Source organism: Sciurus vulgaris (assembly GCF_902686455.1).
Source record: "Sciurus vulgaris genome assembly, chromosome: X".
NCBI classification, from domain to species: domain Eukaryota; kingdom Metazoa; phylum Chordata; class Mammalia; order Rodentia; family Sciuridae; genus Sciurus; species Sciurus vulgaris.
In genome coordinates this window covers 20,741,303-20,763,595 of record NC_136471.1, presented here as the reverse complement: position 1 = coordinate 20,763,595, position 22,293 = coordinate 20,741,303, and the positions used below count along the sequence as shown (strand labels likewise).

Here is a 22,293-nt window from a genome sequence, read left to right as displayed (position 1 = left end):
TATCACCATTTATTGAGGAGGGTGCCTGTTCTCCAATGTGTATTTTTGGTAATTTTGTGTAGAGGCAGGTGGCAGTAGATATGTGGGTTGATTTCTGGGTCCTCTTTTCTAGTCCATCAGTCTGTGTCTTTTTATGCCAATACCATGCTGTTTTTGTTGCTATGGTTCAGTCATATATTTTGAAATTAGGTATTGTGATGCCTCCAGAAGTCCTCTTTTAGTTCAGAATTGCTTTTGCTACTCAGCCTTTTGTGTTTCCATATGATTTTTTTCTAGTGCTATGAAGAATGCCATTGATGTTTTTATGGGGTTTGCATTGTATCTCTCTATCACCTTTGGTAATGTGACCATTTAAAAATACTTCTCTCAATCCATGAACATGGGAGGTCTTTTCCATCTTTTACTGTCTTCTATTTATTTCTTCAGTGTTTTGTAATTTTCATTCTAGAGGTCTTTTACCTCCTTGGTTGGGTTTATTCCTAGGTATTTTTTGAGGATGGCTTTCCTGATTTCTTTCTTAGCAAATTCATTATGGGCATATAGAAAAGCTACAGGTTTTTGTATGTTGATTTTATATCCTTATACTTTACTGAATTTGTTTCAGTTCTGACAGTCTTCTAGTGGATATTTTAGGTTTTTCTATGTGTAGAATCATATAATCTGCAAACAGGGATACTTTGCCTTCCTCTATCCTATTCGTTTGCCTTTTATTTCTTTCTCTTGTCTAATTGCTCTGAGTTAATACAATTTAGCATTCCAGGGTTGTAGTGGTGAAAAGCACTGAGTTTTAGGCCATATGATGATGATTGGTGGAAGGATGAATTTGTAGTTGGGGGGATAGTGGAAATGAATGGGGACTGTCTGTGCTAGGTGGTGAATTTAGGGAATATTACTTTTTCCTTGTATCACAAGTCTCTATGAAGCTTTCCCTGGTTTCTCTAAGTGCTTAGGTATCACAGAGGAAAAATATTTGAAAAAAAATTGTCTGTACTGAACACGTACAGACATTTTTTCATTTTCTAAATAACAAAATATAATAACTGTTTGCATTGTATTAGTTATTATGAGGAACCTAAAGATGATTTAAAGTATGTGGGAGGATGTGCATAGTTTATATATGACACCATCACCATTTTGTATACCATATTTGATCATCTGAAGATTTTTGTATCTCCTGGGCTGTCCTGGAACTAATTCCCCATGGATATCAAGGAACAACTATATTCCAAATCTCCTCAAGTTGTGTATAAGGCTTCAGGCCCAGTTCTTGACATTTCTGGCATCGCTAAGCAGGTGGTGAAACTCTTTGGATGATTCATAATTAATCACTCGAATAGGTGACCTCCTCCCTCTAGGTGCCTGCCTATCCAGAGTCTGATAATTGCTCAGTGGCATTGCCTTTCTAGGGAACCATACCACCCTCCACCACATACCCTTACAAGTCCTGGTTTCACTCAGAAATTCTCACATATGAATACATGATGTCACCCTGAGGTTTGCATCAGATTAAGTTCAGATTGCATATTTTTCTGTAGACATCATTCTGCTGCAAATTTAGAAGACACACTGCTGTTGGCTTCATTTTCTTATTTTTGATTCCTTTACAAGAGTTCTCCTTCAATAGACCCTATAAAAGCATTACTTTGCAGATGTAATAATTTCCAAGTATTATTTTAGAGGTAGCTGATAGGCATATCATTCAGGAAGGCCACTTATATAAAGCAAACTACCTCACAGTGTTTCATTTGGAATGCAATCTTTATAAATATAGTCAACTAGGTTATCTAGGTTATTGAAAGGGCAAAGTGGTATAAATAGTCTAAAATATTGGGAAAAGTTATTTGTTTTCATTTTGAGAATGTATTATAGTTTTATTTCCAGCAGCAACAGGTGTTTCTAATTATGGTTTTGTTTAGACTAATATTGGAATTAGCTTGTACACTCTGAGCATATATATGTCAAGAACATTTTGGGTAACTGAGCAGGGAGAGCTGACCCAAGACTCTTAAGCTGAAGTTTGATGTACAATTGCCTGCAAAGTCTTGAATATTCTTTTTGTCACTGACTTATCAGACTGAATACATTAAATGAAAGCTGTTCCTCACCTTGATATGTTGTATACCAACTCCAAAGATACAATAATTTCTTATAAATTCTCAAAATTCCTTTGTGATTTATCTCCAAATTCTGCTTTCCCTTTCTTTAGCCATGGGAGAGAGAATCTGTGTGGCTGTATGAGTCTGTCAACTGTAATGTCTGTTCCTAGAGAGTTTTGGGGCCAGGCACGATTGGGAGGCATGATGAGCAGGCAGGGAAGAATGTTTTGAGGCTGGAATGAGACCACAAGGTTTCAGCCAGCATCTTTATCTTGATGACTCCCAAACTTCTGTCCCTGGTCCAAATCTCTCTCCCAAACTCTAGTGGTATACTGAGCTGCCTATCCATCTCTCCCTGAATGTCACAGGACCTTCAATTGAACTTGTCTTCCTTGCTGTCTTCCAAATTTCCTTCTCCTCCAATGTTCTTTACATTATTGGCTGTGGTACCAACTTCATTTTTCTCTTTCCACAGTTTTTATTGTTGTATTATAGTTGTACATGATGATGGTATTTATTGTTACATATTCGTGTATTCACACAATATAACAATATAATTTGGCCAATATCACACCCCAACATTTCTCCACTGCCTCCCCTCTTCCTACCCCTAGTCCCTTTCCTCTACTGATCGCCTTTTGATTTTCATGAGAGCCCCAACCACTTTCTTTTTCCTTTTTCCTCTCTAGCTTCCACATATGAGAGAAAATGTATGACCTTAACCTTCTGAGTTTGGCTTGTTTTATTTAATATAATGGCACTAGCTCCATCCATTTTCCTGAAAATGACATAATTTCATTTTTCTTTATGACTGAATAAAGCTCCATTGTGTATGCATACCACATTTTATTTATCCATTCATTCATTGATGTTCACCAGGGCTAGTTCTATAGTTTGGCTATTGTGAATTGTTCTGCTATAAACATGGGTAAGTATGTATCACTATAGTGTGATGACTTTAATTCTTTAGGATAAACACAGAGGAGTGGTATAGTTAGGTCATATGGTGGGTCCATGCCCAGTCTTTTGAGGAACCTCCATACTGATTTCCACAGTGGTTGTACTAATTTACAATCCCACCAACAGTGCAAAAGTGTTCCTTTTTCTCCACATCCTCTCCAGCTTTTATTATTGTTTGTATTCTTGAAGGCTATCATTCTGACTGGTGTGAGATTAAATCTCAGTGTAGTTTTTTTTTTGCATCTCCCTAATTGCTAATGATGTTGAACATCTTTTTCATGTATTTGTTGGACATTTGTACTTTTTCTTTTGAAAAGTGTCTGTTTAGTTCACTTGCTCATTTATTGGGTTATTTGCATTTTTGGTATTAAATTTTGAGTTCTTTATATATTCTGCATAATGATCCCTATCAGAAGAGTAGCTAGCAATGATTTTCTCCCGTTCTTTAGGTTCTCCTCTCACATTTCTAATTGTTTTCTTTGCTGTGCAGAAGCTTTCTAATTAGATTACATCCCATTTATTAGCTCGTGGCATTATTCCTGAGCTTTAGGGGTCCTATTGACAAAGTTGTTGCATATGCCTATCTGCTGGAGTGTTGACCCTATGTTTTCTTCTAGGTGTTGCATAGTATCTGATCTAAGTCCTATCTCTTTGATCCATTTGAGTTGATTTTTGTGCAGGGTGAGAGATATGGGTTTAGTTTCATTCTTATCCATATGGATGATCAGTTTTTCCAGGATGTGGTACCAATTTCTCCCCAGTCCCTAAACTAAGAGTTTAAGAATCATTTTTGCCCTCCTTTTCTTTGTTCTTCCCCACATTCTCCGGTTCTTGCTGATTTGATCCACTTATTTTCACTTGTGTCTTCAAAATCTTTCCCCTCACTTCCACTTAGATCAAGCCTCTATCGCCTCTTGTCTGTTCAACTCAAACTTTCACATAACTGACTTCCTTGCATTGAATTTTGTTGCCTAAACCTGTGCATCCTGCTCAGAGCAAAGACACTTAAGTGTTGTCAAATGGAATTACTGCTATTTCTTGCCCATGCCTCATATTTTCTAATCTTTGCACTTTTGCTTTTGGTGATCCATCCTCCTGGCAAGACCTCACCATGTTTCTATTAAGTTCAATTTATCTTTCATGATCCGGTTTGAAAGTTTTGTTCTCTTGCAGTTCCTACTTACAGCTGCAAAACGACCTCTCCTCCTTCCAAATATCCCCAGCCCTCTCTCCTTCCCTCATGGCACTGATCCCATTATGTGTACATGAGAATCATTCTTTACTAGACTGCAAACCACAGAATGGAAGGGTCTAGTGTTTTCTGCATGGCTGACAGAACTCAGCCAACACTAGAGCTTTGGGAACTATTTGCAGGCCTAACACATGTCTTATAACCTTGTACACGAAGTGTGGTCCAAGGACCAATTGCTTAGGTATCACCTGAGGATTTGTTAGTAATTCACAATCTCAAGCCTAGTAGCCTTACCAGATAAAAATCCGCATTTTAGCAAGATCCCCAGGTGATTCACATGCACATGAAAGTTTAAGAAGTAGAGCGCTGTACTATTTATTATACATAGGAATGAGCATCCTCAAAATTCAACAAACACCCTACCTTGTAGTGTAGTGCTCTCAGACATGGTACCAACTTTCAGATCACTGCACAGTGTATGTTTCTGCTTCCGAATTACCAACCCAATTTCCTTTCTATTCTTATTTGGAGACCTTCCCCCTTTCCAAAATCATAGAAGGAACCCTATCCTAGACACCGGCTCCCTTTCTCCTATCAGAGAACTGTGGCTGCACAAAGCTGGCCTCAATTAGGGAGGGAGCTTGTGATTCCTTGCAGCTTGCCTTAATCAAGCTATGGTCTCTGGCCAAGGTGTGAGTCAAGCCTTGTGTCCTCTGTTAAACATCAGTGAAAGGAAAGCCATGGAATGATGTCAAGTGAGCTTTTGAGCTAGCCACTCCTAGAAACATCTGGTGCTGGCAGAGGATCATGACTATGAATGCAGATGAAGGGAACAATGGAGCAATTCGAAGTGACTGCAGTTTTAAGTGTCTTGTACAAAATGTATTTATGTTTTGTATTTATCTGAAGAGGCAAACAACTAAGTGGTGTTTCCTAGATTTTAGAAGAAAGGTAAAAACACCACAAAAGGGACTTTCTTTCCTGTACTTTCACTTTCCCCAGATCATTTGAACAAAAATAGCTTTCCCGACTTTTCTAGACCTCCCTTAATTATCAACACAGCTCAAATGTGGTGTTTAGCACCCATCTTGTCTGCAGATGCTGGTGGGTCCTGTGGAACATATTGTCACACTTCTTTGTAGTGTGTTACAGAGAAACCTGGGTCATTGAAAAGGCCCTCAAGTTCAGGCAAAGCAACTCAAACTGGGAAGTGGCAAAACCCACCATTTTTGCCTTGGGCAAGCATTTGCTGATAAATTACTGCTCCTAAAATCTCCTGGCTCTTGTTTGAGCTGTTTGGCTTCTAATCAGAACCACACCCAGACTGAGATGGGAGTGGTTTCAGACCAGCTTCTGTCTGACACTGGGAAAGATAAAACTGTCCTTCTGCCACTGAAATGACAGAAGAAACTAGCTTGCTAGCAACCACTCTGTCAAAAGCCCCTGACTGTATTCATTTAATCAGAAGAGTCTATTGTCAGATTAGGGTTTTCCAGCCACAATAACAACTGTTTTAAATCAGAAACTGAGTGATGATGAATAGGCTGATGATGAAAGCTATATTTCTCATGAGAAAGTTGCCTCTAGACAAAATTGTGAAACGTACTCATTTCACATTTTCTCTTGAAATACTTTTCTCATTTGCTGGGCATATCAGGAAGGGTCTTTTTGAGAAACAAAACAAATATGATATGTGTATGCACACACATGCACATGTGTGTGTGTGTGTGTGTGTAAATTTGTTACTAACAGATTTGTTTCCCTTCAAGAGAAAGAGAGCAAGAGCGAGAGAGAGACTCTTTCATTGGGTGTTGTGAAACCAATAATGAAACTGATTCTGAGCATTCAAGGCACAAGCTGTTGTTCAGTGGCCAAAGAATGGAGAAGCGGAAGCCCAGCTCACATATCAACTTCTTGACTCACTTAGGGTTGAGAGGTCATCGAGATAGAGTAGTGGAAATGAGGGGAGGGGATAGCCAACAGCAGGAAGGAATATTCATTTATTTTCCAGGAATCAGTGGACTTCTCAAAACTTGGGTGTCACCTTTTTATTTCTTTTATGATCTGGTGTTTCCAGTCATGGCTACTGTTGGGTATGTCACTTAGCATGGAAATTAGATTATAAAGAAGTTAGAAGGTGTCTGGTGGTAACTCTGGCAGTTATCTTAGATCCAGCCTGTTTTGGCTAGGTTACTTGAAGAGGAACTTCTGGCCTTCAGACATTTGTCCTCAGAGATTAACAACGTTGGGGCAAGAAATTCAGCTAGGAGACAGGCAGTACACTGGATAACTACATATATACATATGAGAGAGGGAGCGTTTATTTTAAGGAATCAGCTTACATGATTGTGGGGTCTGTCAATTTAAAATCCACATGGCAGGCTAGTAAGCTGCAAACTCAAGCAGAATTTCTATGTTATAGACTTGAGGCAGAATTCCTTCTTCTACAATATAAAGAGGCAGTTCTGACATTTCAGTTTTACTTAGTATAGGCCATATTTTCCCCATGTTTTATCCAAACAGTCAAAATGACTGGGCTAGAGCCAGCTGGCCCTTCTGGCTAAAGATTATACAAGTACAAAGTTGTTGATTTAGACTACAGGAAAACATGGTTGAGCACCCTGTGTAATTAAAAAGCCAGAAAGGATTAGAAGATAGTGGCATCTGTCTGCTAACCTAGCATTCAGAAAAGGAGTCTCTGAAGCAGCATTTAGAGAGCCTATATTAATCCATTTTGTGTTGCTGTAACTAAGTACCTGAGGCTGAGTACTTTAAAAGGAAAATAAGTTTATTTATCTCCCTATTTGGGAGACTGAAAGTACAAGTTTGGGAAATATCATTTGTTCTGCCTCTGGTGAGGGCTTTCTGGGCAAATCACAATATGATGGAGGCCATCATGGTGGGAGCACATGTGGGAGGGAAAGAGCAGTCATCTGGTGAGATGGGAAGGAAGAGAGATTCAGGAGCCAGGCTCGCTCTTTTTTTATACCAACCCACTCTTGGGGGAGTTAACTAGGATCTCTTGAGAGAATCATTAATCCTTTCTAAGGGCAGTGCCCCAATGACCTAATTGTCACTCTAGGCTCTACCTCTTAAAAATAGCCCCACCTCAACACTGCCACACTGGTATCAAGCTTCCAGCTCATGAACCTTTGGGAACACGCTCAAACCATAACTAAGCCACAGCAGATAAAAATTCTCAGGGTGTCACATCACGTAGAAGAGATACACAGTAGGCAGTGACTCAAAAACGACTCTAAACTTTTGCATTGCCTTTTAAGACATAATAATTTGACCCTATGTTTTCTCTATTGCTCTGCTCTGTATGACTGGCCAGCCCCTTTTATTTAACAAACAAATGTGTACCTATAGTCTACTGTGTATCAGGCCCTGTAGCTAAATCCAGCATAATTCCTGCCTACAATAAACTCGTCATTTACTTAAGGAGACCAGAGAAGTAGGTAAACACAGATAATCGTCATAGAGTACAAGAAACACAATGATAGAGGTATATGATGAGAACAGTCATGACAGAGAAAGGGGAATGAGTAACCCTTCTTGGCCTGGGGATAGTGATCCGGGAGAGATGAGAGGCTTTCAGCCGCTTCCTGAAGAGGAACCAGCAGTTCACTAGGTAAACAAGGCAAATGAGACATTCTGTTTGATTATAGCCTTCCTAGTGTATGTGTCATGGTGTGTTGTCATTTTGATTTGCATTTCCGTATTGAGTTGGAAGTTGTACATTTTAACCATTCCTAAATTTTGGGGGGAAATGTCCATTCAGATACTTTGTAAAAGTTAATTAGGTTATTTGTCTTTTAATTGTTGAGTTGTAAGAGTTCTTTTTAAGATCTAAAATCAGCATACTATAGCAACGCAGTCACCTTAATGTTTATAGCACCATAATTCAAAATAGCCAAATTATGGAATCAACCCAGATGCCTGATAATAGATAAATAGATTAAGAAAAAGATATATATCATGGGGTATCATGAACTGAAATACACACACACACACACACACACACACACACACACACAATGGAGTTCTACTCAACCATAAAAAAAGAATGACATCATGGTATTTGCCAGTAAATGGGTGGAAATGAAGAACATCATGATAAGTAAAATAAGCCAAACTCAGAAACACAAAGGTCGAATGTGTTCTCTCATATGTGGAAACTGGAGGAAAATAAAGGAAAGTGGGGCAGACGGGTAGGATAACATAAAGAACCAATCAAATATAAACAAATAGATGAACAAGGAGAATGGGAGGGGGGAGGACAGGAGGGAAAAATGGGAAGAAAAGGGGGGATCATGAACTGAAATCAATTTCCATGCATGTATGAGTTTGTTGGGATGGACCCAACTACTTGTATGACTATAAAGTTCTAATAAAATTAATAAATTAAAAAATAAAAAGGGTTCTTTTCATATTTCCCTCATTTTATTGGTACATTATGATTATACATAATTGTATGATTCATCATTAAATATTCATACCTGCACATAATATTGCAGTATAATTTGGTCAATATCAATCCCTAATATTTCCCCTTTCTCGCCCTTTTTTCCTCTCCCTGGTCCCTTTCCTCTGCTCTGCTGATCTACCTTCACTTTTCATATTTTTGATACAAACTTATCAGATATATGTTTTGCAAAAATTCTTTCCCATTCTGACGTGGTGTCATTCGAAGCACAAAAGTTTTTATTTGGATGAAAATCAATTCATTAAATTTTAATTTTATGGATAGTGCTACTTGTCTTACACCCTGCGGATTTTTATAAAGTATTAGTTCTACCATTTTTCTGGATTCCTTGGAATTTTCTACACACAGTATCATGTTATCTGCAAATTAGTACATTTTTACTTCTTCCTTTTCAATCTGTATGCCTTTAATTTCTCTTATGTATTTATTTACTTAACTTACTGCAAGATAGTGTTTTATATAAGTGACTAATGGAGACATTCTTACATTGTTCCCATTTTAGAAAACAACCTTTTATCAGTAAGTATGATATTAAACTGTGTTTTATTTTACTTTGTTTTGTTTTTGTAGTTGTCTTTCCAATCTGAGGTAGCCTTATTCCATTTGTAATTGTTGAGAGCTTTGCTCATGAATGAGTGTTGGAAAATGCCTCTCTTCCTCCTCCTCCTCTTTCTTCTTCTACTTCTACTGAGATGATCATGTAGTTTTTGTTCTTTATTCCATCAGTATAATGTATTACATTGATTGATTTTCAAATATTAAGTCAACCTTACATAGCTGAAGTAAATCTCACTTGTCCCTAAGCTATAATTCCTTCTATATGATGCTTAATTTTGTTTGGTAATATTTTGTTCAGGATTCCATATATGTTTATGCCCATGGATTACACTGGCCTGTATTTTTGTTTTATTGTGATATGTTTCTCTAACTTCAGAATTAGGGTAATAGTAACATCATAGAATGAGATGGTAGGTGTTCCCTCTATTATTTCTTGAAAGATATTATCAAGAATGGATATTATATCTTCTTTAAATATTTGATAGGATCTGTCACTAAAGCCATCTGATTCAGGGACTTTCAATGTGGGAAGATACTTAGTTACTATATAAATTTCTTTTTTTTAATTTATTTTTATTGTAAACAAATGGGATACATGTAGTTTCTGTTTGTACATGGAGTAACAGCATACCATTTGCATATTCATACATTTACATAAAGTAATGATGTTTGATTCATTCCATTATTTTTTTCCTTCCCCCCACCCCTCCCACCTCTCTTTTCCCTCTATACAGTCCCTCCTTCCTCCATTCTTGTCCCACTCCTACCCCCCATTAAGTGTCATCGTCCACTTATCAGTGAGATCATTCCTCTTTTGGATTTTAGAGATTGGCTTATCTCACTTAACATGATATTCTCCAATTTCATCCATTTGCCTGCAAATGCCATAATTATATTATTCTTTATAGCTAAGTAATATTCTATTGTGTGTGTGTGTGTGTGTGTATATATATATATATATATATATATATATCACAGTTTCCTTATCCATTCATCAATTGAAGGGCATCTAGGTTGGTTCCATAGTCTGGCTATTGTGAATTGAGCCGCTATGAACATTGATGTGGCTGTATCTCTGTAGTGTGCTGATCTTAAGTCCTTTGGGTATAGGCCGAGGAGTGGGATAGCTGGGTCAAATGGTGGTTCCATTCCAAGTTTTCTAAGGAATCTCCACACTGCTTTCCAGAGTGGCTGCACTAATTTGCAGTCCCACCAGGAATGTGTGAGTGTACCTTTTCCCCACATCCTCTCCAACACCTATTATTGCTTGTGTTCTTGATAATCGCCATTCTAATTGGGGTGAGATGGAATCTTAGAGTAGTTTTGATTTGTATTTCTCTTATTACTAAAGATGTTGAACATTTTTTCATATATCTGTTGATTGCTTGTACATCTTCTGTGAAGTGTCTGTTCATTTCCTTAGCCCATTTGTTGATTGGGTTATTTGTATTCTTAGTGTAGAGTTTTTTGAGTTCTTTATATATTCTGGAAATTAGTGCTCTATCTGAAGTATGAGTAGCAAAGATATTCTCCCACTCTGTAGGCTCTCTCTTTGCATTGCTGATAGTTTCCTTTGCTGAGAGAAAGCTATTTAGTTTGAATCTATCCCAGTTATTGATTCTTGCTTTTATTTCTTGTGCTATGGGAGTCCTGTTAAGGAAGTCTGATCCTAAGTCAACAAGTTGAAGGTTTGGACCTACTTTTTCTTCTATAAGATGCAGGGTCTCTGGTCTGATTTCAAGGTCCTTGATCCATTGTGAGTTGAGTTTTGTGCAGGGTGAGAGATAGGGGTTTATTTTCATTCTGTTGCATATGGATTTCCAGTTTTCCCAGCACCATTTGTTGAAGAGGCTATCTTTTCTCCATTGCATATTTTTGGCACCTTTGTCTAGTATGAGAAAATTGTATTTATTTGGGTTTGTGTCCGTGTCCTCTATCCTGTACCATTGATCTACCTGTCGATTTTGGTACCAATACCATGCCGTTTTTGTTACTATTGCTTTGTAGTAGAGTTGAAATTCTGGTATTGTGATACCCCCTGTTTCATTCTTCCTGCTAAGGATTGCTTTAGCTATTCTGGGTTTCTTATTCTTCCAGATGAATTTCATGATTGCTTGCTCTATTTCTGTGAGGTACGTCATTGGGATTTTAATTGGAATTGCATTGAATCTGTATAGCACTTTTGGTAGTATGGCCATTTTGACAATATTAATTCTGCCTATCCAAGAACATGGGAGATCTTTCCATCTTCTAAGGTCTTCCTTAATTTCTTTCTTCAGTGTTTTGTAGTTTTCATTGTAGAGATCTTTTACCTCTTTGGTTAGATTGATACCCAAGTATTTTATTTTTTTGAGGCTATTGCAAATGGAGTTGTTTTCCTCATTTCCCTTTCAGCTGTTTCATCGCTTGCGTATAAAAATGCTATAGATTTATGCGTGTTGATTTTATAGCCTGCTATTTTGCTGAATTCATTGATGAGGTCTAGAAGTTTTCTGGAGGAGGTTTTTGGATCCTCTAAATATAGAATCATGTCATCCGCAAATAGTGACAGCTTAACGTCCTCTTTTCCTATTCGTATCCCTTTAATTTCTTTAGTCTGCCTAATTGCTCTGGCTAGAGTTTCGAGGACAATATTGAATAGAAGTGGTGAAAGAGGACATCCCTGTCTTGTTCCCGTTTTTAAAGGGAATGGTTTCAGTTTTTCTCCATTAAGAATGATGTTGGCCATGGGCTTAGCATAAATAGCCTTTACAATGTTCAGGTATGTTCCTACTATCCCTATTTTTTCTACTGTTTTCAGCATGAAGGGGTGTTGTATATTGTCAAATGCTTTTTCTGCATCAATTGAAATAACCATATGATTCTTATCCTTAAGTCTATTGGCATGATGGATTACGTTTATTGATTTATGGATGTTAAACCATCCTTGCATTCCAGGGATGAACCCCACTTGATCGTGGTGCACAATTTTCTTAATATGTTTTTGGATACGGTTTGCCAACATTTTGTTAAGGATCTTAGCATCTATATTCATCAAGGATATTGGTCTAAAATTTTCTTTCCTTGATGTGTCTTTTCCTGGTTTGGGTATGAGGGTGATATTAGCTTCATAGAATGAGTTTGGTTGGGTACCCTCCTTTTCTATTTCCTGGAATACTTTGAGAAGTATTGGAATGAGTTCTTGTTTGAAGGTCTTGTAGAACTCGGCTGAGAATCCATCTGGTCCTGGGCTTTTCTTGGATGGTAGGTTTTTAATGGCTTCTTCTATTTCATTGCTTGATATTGATCTGTTTAAATCATGTATGTCCTCCTGGTTCAGTTTGGGAGGAGCATATGTCTCTAGAAATTTGTCAATGTCTTTGGTACTTTCTATTTTGTTGGAATACAGATTTTCAAAGTAGCTTCTCATTATGTTCTGTATCTCAGTGGTGTATGTTGTGATATTTCCTTTTGCATCATGTATTTTAGTAATTTGAGTCTTCTCTCTCCTTCTCTTTGTTAGTGTGGCTAAGGGTTTATCTATTTTGTTTATTTTCTCAAAGAACCAACTTTTTATTATGTCAATTTTTTGAATCGATTCTTTTGTTTCAATTTCATTGATTTCAGCTCTGATTTTAATTATTTCCTGTCTTCTACTACTTTTGCTGTTATTCTGTTCTCCTTTTTCTAGGGCTTTGAGCTGTAATGTTAGGTCATTTAATTGTTGACTTTTCATTCTTTTCTGGAATGTGCTCCATGCAATGAATTTTCCTCTTAGTACCACTTTCATTGTGTCCCAGAGATTTTGATATGTTGTATCATCATTCTCATTGACCTCTAAGAATTTTTTAATCTCCTCCCTGATGTTTTTTGTTATCCATGTTTCATTCAATAACATATTATTTAGACTCCAAGTGTTGGAGTAATTTCCTTTTTTTACTTTGTCATTGATTTCTACCCTCAGTCCATTATGATCTGATAGAACACAAGGCAGTATCTCTATTTTTTTGCATTTCCTAAGGGCTGCTTTGTGGCATAACCTATGGTCTATTTTCAAGAAGGTTCCATGTGCTGCTGAGAAGAAAGTGTGTCCGCTCATTGATGGATGGAATATTCTATATATGTCTATTAAGTCTAGGTTATTGATTGTGTTATTGAGTTCTATGGTTTCTTTGGTTGGATTTTGTTTGGAAGATCTATCTAGTGGTGACAACGGTGCGTTAAAGTCACCCAGAATTATTGTGTTGTGGTCTATGTGATTCTTGAAATTGAGAAGGATTTGTTTGATGTACAGGGATGCACCATTGTTTGGGGCATAAATATTTAATATCGTTATGTCTTCCTGATTTATGGTTAAATGGTTATGGTTAAGCAGTGTGAAATGTCCTTCTTTATCCCTTCTGACTAACTTTGGCTTGAAGTCCACTTTATCTGATATAAGGATGGAAACCCCTGCTTTTTTACTGAGTCCATGTGCGTGGTAGGTCTTTTCCCATCCTTTCACCTTTAGTCGGTGGATGTCTTTTTCTATGAGATGAGTCTCTTGCAGGCAGCATATTGTTGGGTCTTTCTTTTTAATCCATTCTGCCAGTCTATGTCTTTTGATTGATGAGTTTAGGCCATTAACTTTCAGGTTATTATTGAGAAATGATTTGTATTCCCAGTCATTTGGCTTATTTTTGGTTTTTAAGTTGGCTTGGTTTCTCCATTGAGTGGTTTTTCTCTAGGGTAGTTCCTCCCTTTGCTGACCTACATTATTGTTTTTCATTTCCTCCTCATGGAATATTTTGTTGAGAACATTCTGTAGTACAGGCTTTCTATTTGTAAATTCTTTTAACTTTTGTTTATCATGGAAAGATTTTATTTCATCTTCAAATCTGAAGGTTAGTTTTGCTGGGTATAGGATTCTTGGTTGGCAACCATGTTCTTTCAGAGCTTGAAATATGTTGGTCCAGGCCCTTCTAGCTTTTAGGGTCTGGGTTGAGAAGTCTGCTGCTATCCGTATTGGTCTCCCCCTATATGTAATCTGATGCTTTTCTCTCGCGGCCTTCAAAATCCTATCTTTATTTTGAATGTTAGGCATTTTCATTACAATGTGCCTTGGTGTGGATCTGTTGTGATTCTGTGCATTTGGTGTTCTGTAAGCCTCTTGTATTTGATTTTCCATTTCATTCTTCAGGTTTGGGAAATTTTCTGATATTATTTCATTGAATAGGTTGTTCATTTCTTTGGTTTGTATCTCTGTGCCTTCCTCAATCCCAATAATTCTTAAATTTGGTCTTTTCATGATGTCCCATAGTTCTTGGAGATTCTGTTCATGATTTCTTACCATCTTCTCTGTTTGGGCGACTTTATTTTCAAGATTAAATATTTTGTCTTCATTGTCTGAGGTTCTGTCTTCCAAGTGGTCTAGTCTTTTGGTGATGCTTTCCATTGAGTTTTTTATTTGGTTTATTGTCTCCTTCATTTCAAGGATTTCCATTTGGTTTTTTTGAGAATCTCTATCTCCTTGTTGAAATGATCTTTTGCTTCCTGCAGGTGCTCTTTCAGCTTATTGGTATTATCATTCATTGCCTGCATTTGCTCTCTTATCTCATCCTTTGCTTTGCGAATCATCTAAATCATGTATAATCTGAAGTCCTTTTCTGACATTTCTTCTAACATACTGTCATTGGATTCTATTACTATAGAATCTAGATTTGTTTGGATCATTTTCTTCCCTTGTTTTTTTATGTTGTTCATGTATCTTCCCCTCTAGTGCTGCAGATCTGGGGTATTGCAGATTTCCCCCTATAGGCTTATAGTGGCCGTCTAGGTGTCCAAAACCCTTTCTTTAAGGGGAGATCAATATTAGCAGTACCCAAATCAGACACTATGCAATCCTAGACCAAATAGCCCCTATGGGGACAATAACATCTTGTAAATAAGGGAGGAAGCGACTCTGAGGGAACAGGTAAACAGAAGGAAAAGAAAGCAAGAAACGTAAAGAAATAAAAACTTAAATATTTTTTTTAAAAAGGAGAAAAAAGAAAATCTACTGTATAATAGTTATATACTAATGAAACCTCCCAGTGTTCAGTAGCCTGATGTATGAGAGGTACCTGACAATGAGCTTCAATCCTCCAGCAGGCGTCTCAGGATGGGATTTGCCCCACCTGAAGATCGGAGCTACAGCTTCCAGGATTATCCATGATGGCTGCTCTGGCTTCCAAATGTGTTGGCAAATGGGGAGCTGCAGCTCAGGGGTGGACGTGGTCAGCTGGAGGTCCTGGAGACAGGATGCAGTTGGTCCAGCAGTGGTCCTGGAGGTCCGGTGTGTTTGGTGTGGTTGTGGGATCCAGGGGGCCGGGTGCAATCAGTTGGTCTGGGTTCCCAGTGATAGGGCACAGTCAGTTGTTCTGGGGGTCCTGGCGGCAGGGAGCAGTCAGTTGATGCGAGGGCCTCAGAGGCAGGGAGTGATCGGTTGGGCTGAGGGATCCTGGAGATGGAACTCAGTCACTCCGGCCAGGAGTCCTACAGGGCCTGGCTGTTGTCTCAAAATGGCAGCAGCCACGTGTAATCAAACCTGCAGGTACTGTGACAGTGAACTTCCAGGCAGCAGCAGGCAGCTGGTGCTCCACTGGTGGTCTGCGGTCAATCTTCTGGCCGCTGTCAGAGGATCGGGAGGTGAACCTCTAGCGTTAGGTGATGGATAGGGGCAAGGCAGGTGATGGACAGGCAAGAGGCAGGCAAATGGCGCATGATAGACGCCTGACAGTGAGCAATCTGCTCTCAAAAAAGGCGTCGATATGCTGGCAGATTGCAGGTGATCACAGCAGACAAATGGGGTAAAGAGCAGGGGATCAATAAGCAGCAAAAACTGCCTCACTGAGAAACAGATATCCTCTGCTTGAATCCGGCATTGCGGAGCGACAAGGAACGCAGCCTCCCTGTAGACCACCATCTTGGATCCTCCTAAATTTCTTGATTTGGTATATGTTTTATCAGATTTTTAAAATTTTTATATGGTCAGTTTTAGTAATTTGAATCTTTTTTTCTTTTCCTTCTTTTTTTCCATTTATATCTTTTCAAAATAATTTGTGTCTTTTAAGGAAAGCTTTGTATTTCAACTATGTTGTCCAGTTTTTTCTATGAAGTTTTTCCTGGTATTCTCTATTCTTTTCATTTTTATAGTGTTCATAGTGATATCCTCTCTTTCACTTTTGACATTGGTCATTTGTGTTTTTTTTCTTTTTCTCTTCATCAGTCTAGCTTATGAATCATCAATTTTTGTTAATCTTTTCTAAGAACCAACTTTTGGTTTAACTGATATTCTACAGAAAATTTTCTGTTTTATCAGTTTATACACTAATTTCTATTATTTCCTTTTTCAGCTCACTTACAACTTAGTTTGCTCTTCTTATATTGGTTTTGTAGGGTGGAAGCATAAGTTACCAATTTGATACGTTTCTTTTTTCCTGTTATAGGCATTAGAAAGTATAAATTTCCTTCTAAACTTTGCCTTAACTTCATCCTATACATTTTTATGTGTTATATTTTTATCATCTTTCAGTTCAAAGAAAATTCTCCTTTCTCTCATGCTTTATTCTTTGGCTTGTAAGCTATTGATACATATGTTGTTTAATTTCCTAATAGTAAGGAATTTATCAGATTTCTTTCTATTGTCAATTTTCATTCCATTTTGTTTTCAAACATACTTGTGTAATTTCAATTTTTAAAAATTTACCGAAGTGCATTTGTGGCCATAATAATGTCTGTAGCAAAACAATGTTACTTTTGTGCTTTAGAGAATGTGCTCATTCGTTGTAGTGTAGGAGACTGTATATATGTCAATTAAGTAGAGTTGTTGATAGTGTTTTTCACATATACTATATCCATGCTGGTTTTCTGCTTAGTTGCTTTACCAATTAGTAAGAATAGGTTATTGAAATATACAACTGTTACTGATGAATTGTCTAATTTTCCTTTTAATTCTATCAGTTTTGCTTAGCGATTTTGACACTTTGCTAATAGTGGTGCATACATTTAATATTATTATAATTTCCTGACATTTATCCTTTTATCTTTGTAAAATGTGTGTTTTGCAGTAATAATTCCTGTTTGAAAGTTTATTTTACTTGATATTAATATAGCCACTTCAGCTATTCTACATTTGCACTTTGCTTGCTTACTTTTCTCATCATTTCTCTTTAAAATTATTTGTGCCTTTGAATAAGATGTATTTCCTATAGACATCATATGGTTCTTCCTTTTGTATCCAGCTGACAGTCTGCCTTTTGAATGGAGCATTTGGATAATTTACATTTAATGTGATTGTTGATATGATTAGATTTACATTTACATTTTGCTATTTTCTTTCTTGTCTTTTCATGCTTCCCTGTTTTCCCTATCATTTTTGTGTTTAAGTACACAATTTTTAGTGTACCACCTTAATTTTCCAGCTATCTTATAATGTTTTTAAACTATATATTTTAGTTAATTTGTTAATGTTTCCTCTAAGAATCATAATTATAACATTTTATTACATTCTGCTTCAAATTAATATTGATTCAAGTAAAATGTAGAAACTTTTCTCCAACAGAACTCAATTTCCACCCATTTCTTCGTGGCTTTTTTGTTACATATATTTTATCTCTCTATATATTGTGCATATTTAAACTACAGACAACATGCTGAAGGTGAGAAATCAGCCAGGTGCCATGGCACATGCCCATAATCCCAGCGGCTTGGGAATCTGAGGCAGGAGGATCACAACTTCAAGGCCAGCCTCAGCAGCTTAGTGAGACACTATCTCAAAATAAAGAAATAAAAAGGCATGGGGATGTGGTCTAGTGGGTAAGTGCCAACGGGTTCAATTCCAAGTATACATCCACTAAAGAGTTTGGAATAGGAAAGAATTCAAGAAAAAGGAGAAGAAAAAGCTAAAGAGACATATCAGAAGCTATCTCCAGGGCTGAGGTTGTGTCACTTGTTTAGCATGTGTGAGGCCCTGGGTTCAATCCTCAGTACTACATAAAAATGAATGGATAAAATAAAGGTACTTTTTTTGAAAAAAGAAGCTGCCTCCATCGCCATCCCCCTAAAACCATACGATGGAGATGCTGGTCCAGAGTGAATGTGTTAATTCTCTGCTCCCCCTACACACTTCTTTCCCGTTTCCAATTAAAGTTTCACCTAACTTCATGAGTATCTGGGAATGTCTTTGTGTCTCTGCTCTGTCTTTGTCTTTAACTTTCTTTACTTCATCGCTTTCAGCTTTTCATAAATCATGCTTTCCCTCAGGTGACTTGCCATTCTTCTCAAGTTTTCTTGGATTGGCCAGTGTTTCTCCAAAAGGTTGGCAATTTCATCTGAAAATGCCAAGGATGAGTTGCCCCAAGTTTATTTCTGAACTGCCACTAGATGGCAGTGTCTGGGAGGGTTGATGGCCAGACCTGAGCCTTCGGTGAGTGCTTTGACTGCTGAGTGGTGCGGAGTTTCACTTGGTTATTCTGTTTCTTAGGCTCTTGCAATCAATTGCTAACAAAAAGCACTCGACCTAGCTGGATTCCTTTGTCTATTACAGAAGAAAATTCATGTTTGTAAAGCACTCAGGGCTGGAAAAGCCTGCTCTCTTAGTTGGTGAATATTTCCCCCACCTCAATTCTCACATTAGTTTCTAGCCACAAACCATCTTGTAGATTCCTTTTATTTCCTTTTCAGCCATTGTTTGCCATGTAGTTTTACTTTGAATGAAAATTGATTTGCCCCTCTTTCACCAGCTTGAATGGGAAGCTGGATTGATCCCCTTTCTTTATTTTCAGCATGGATTTGTAGAATCATGTGCCATCAAAGCCTGAAGGAGTCTTAGACTTTATTGACTTCAACCTAGTCATTTACCTGTGGGGAAACTGAGGCATAGAAAGGAGCAGAAACTTGCGCAAGGTCATATAAAACATTCAGGGTAGAGTCCTATGGGTTAGTCTCATGACATACTTGTAATAATCAACAAAACAACCAGAAGATTGTTTTTGATTGATTAATTATGAATATAGCACAGCTCGGGAAGGGGAGGGGGACAGGAGGTATAAAACATGGTATCTGTCCTCCAGGCACTTAGAATAAAGGTGGGAAGATAGATGTATGCACAATGAAGGAGCACTAATGCCTTGTGTGATAAGACATAACATGAAAAATGGGCATAGGCAAGTGGCACAGGGACTGAGAAGAGCAACAACTCTAAGAGGAAATGGCCATGGGTGAGGGTAGAGGAGTGGAGATGGTGGTCAGCCTGGAGATGGGAAATTCAAAGATGAGTATTTTTCAGGGGTCAACGCCTAGGCTGATAAGTAGAGCTTGAGGGTCAAAGAAAAGTAAGACAAGATTCAATGGTGGGCTGGGACTACACTGTGTAGGCTCTTCATGGTCAGGCTAATCTCCTACTAATGCTGAAAAGGAACTTTCACAGGCTTTCAACCTTCAGATTTTCCATTTTGGGGGGTAAATTTTTACTACGTTTGATCTACCCAGCAATAGCTCCTTTCCTTTGCCCCACTTTCTCCCTTTAGTCTCAGCCCTTCAGAAGGGAAATGAAGTTAACTGAAAAATGAGGCTAGGGCTTATTTCCACTATAGCTGTTCCCTGGTGACTCAACCAAGAGCAACCTGGCCACTCTGCCTCTCTAAACCCCATTCACTTTGTTTCCATTCTCCACCCATTCATGGGAGTCTGAGCACCTGGTCTCTGCATCCCACAGTTCCCTTTGTCCCGGGGGCCTTCCAGAAGGACTGGAGAGCTCTTGACAACTGAGAAACATCTATAGGAAGTGAGCAAGACTTCATACAATTGAAAGAGGCTCCTAAACAAAAGAGCTCTTCAAAAGCAGCCTGAACATGGGAATAATCCAAGGACCTTTTCAGGTTGTCAAGAGCGCATCAGCCCCAAGCAGCTTGGCCAGCCATATCTCAAAGCGAAGCAATGCTATCCCCTCCCCTTCTCAACTCTCCCTTCATGCTCTCAAAGGACTTGGGGTCTGTCTTTCTACCACAATACTCCTCCTATTGCTGCTTTCCCCTCCCTCAAGGATGCTTTGATTTTTCTCTTGGCCTTTGCTTGGTACAGAGTTTGGCACATCATAGGCATTCATTAAAAAGGGCTCTTTTCCTTTGCAACGGCTTTAGAGATTATCTAGGCCTTGGACATCACAGAGCAACTTATTGGGCCAGAGGCAGTAGAGGTCACCTGGAAATAATGCAATACTAATACCATTACAGTTCTCATTTTCGTAACTGGTCACATGGTAGGTGCTGGCGTTCTTAACCACCTTCTTCTACTACCCATTCTATATTTTCTTTGTCTTCAGCAAGCACCTTGGTTGTTCATGGCTCTTTATGTGGTGGGGTCACCCAAACCTTCACTCCTGAAGGGTCCAGGCCATCAGTAGTCCTGTCTGGATTGGGTTATCGTTGTTTCCATTGACCTTAATTATAGACTTTGGGAATACTAAGAAGCACCATAAGTGACCTTTTACATTTCAGACATATTCTTCCTTACCTGTGTTGGGAAGTAGTGCTTCAATTTCCCCTTGGTATTCAGGATCATTCACCATAGCTCCCTTCTTTGCTTGTTGATATAGAGGCATAATGAGCTCAGAGTGTCCATGCAGCCCACTTCGAGTTCAATGAAATCATTGTTATATCTCATGACAGAAGCATTTCTTCTATTGGAATTTAAGACTTCCAATCCAGTAGAGCATGTCCTGGGAAGAGGAAGCAAACATTTTGCTAGTGACACTAGGAGCAATTATGAGGGGTGCTGCCACCATTTCTAACCCCTTGATTCCTGGGCCCATGAGTCCTGAATTTGAGAGAAATAGTACCACACATTGGATGCTAATTCACAGCATATACAATCTCCTGGAGAACATTGCCCCAGTACTGTAAGGTATTGCCATCTAGTTGGTACTGTAACTGAGTTTTTGACAGGCTATTCTGCCATTCTATCAAACCAGCTGCTTTAGGATGGTGGGGAACATGGTTAAGACCAGTGAATTCCATGGGCATGCATCCATTGCTGCACTTCATTTGCTGTGAAGTGATTTCCTTGCTCAAAAGGAATGCTGGGATGAATATCATGATGGTGAGTAAATCAACCTATAAGACCATGGATAATAGTTTTGGCAGAAGCATAGTGTGAAGGGAAGGCACATGCTTATCCAGAGTAATTACTCTGGAAGTAAAAGACACTCTTTCCTATGATGGAAGGAGTCCAGTGTAATCAGCCTGCCAGGAAGTTGGCTGATCACCCAAGGGAATGTGCCATATCAAAGACTCAGTAATGCTCTCTCTCTCTCTCTCTCCTGGCAGATTGGGTGCTCAGCAGTAGCCATAGCCAAGTTGGCCCTGGTAATTAGAGCCCATGTTGCTAAGCCCATACACCACCTCCATCCTGCCTCCATGGCTACTTTATTCAGAAGCCCAATGGGTGGTGACCTGTATGGCTGGAGAAAGGTGCTGACTGGTACCCACAAAATGGATTATTCTATCCACTTGACTACTAAAAACCTCCTCTGCTAAGATCACCCAGTGATGAGCATTCACATGAGTCACAAATTTCTTCACATTTTTTGCCTACTCATGTAGGTCTATCTATATACCTCTTGCTAAAAAATATAACCAATTTTCCAATCATGTTCCTTTTAAGTCCCTGTCCATCCAGCTAAACCATTGGCAAAATCCCGTAAGTTGGAATATAATTGAGCATCTAGTCATTTCTCCTTCCAAAGCAAAAGCTCAACCAGGTGCACTGCTCAAAGTTCTGCCAACTGGGAAAATTTCCCTTCACCACTGTCCTTCAGGAATGCCTCAGAGAGGGACTGAAGGGCTGCCACTCTCCATTTTCAGGTGGTACTTGAATATGATGAAGAACCATTTGTAAACCAGGCCTGAGTCTTCTCTTCCTCTGTCAAATGATGTAGGGAGCTCCCCATGAGGCCATAGGTACAGGCTAAGAGAGAGAGAAATTAGTGTAGCAAGAGTAGA

The 22,293-nt window shown here is 38.5% G+C and overlaps 1 long non-coding RNA gene across 3 annotated transcripts in view; it reads left to right on the top strand.

The window, feature by feature from the left end:
• Positions 1-22,293, top strand: part of LOC306650613 — a 75,099-nt gene that overhangs the window by 27,044 nt on the left and 25,762 nt on the right. The window contains exons 3-4 of one of the 3 annotated variants that reach the window (XR_013760977.1): positions 18,777-18,895; positions 21,264-21,767. The exons of 1 other annotated variant lie outside the window; for it this stretch is intronic. This is a non-coding gene — a long non-coding RNA (uncharacterized lncRNA). Of the gene's footprint in view, positions 1-18,776; positions 21,768-22,293 lie in introns of those variants that run through there. One more of the 3 variants, XR_013760978.1, reaches the window with a different exon arrangement.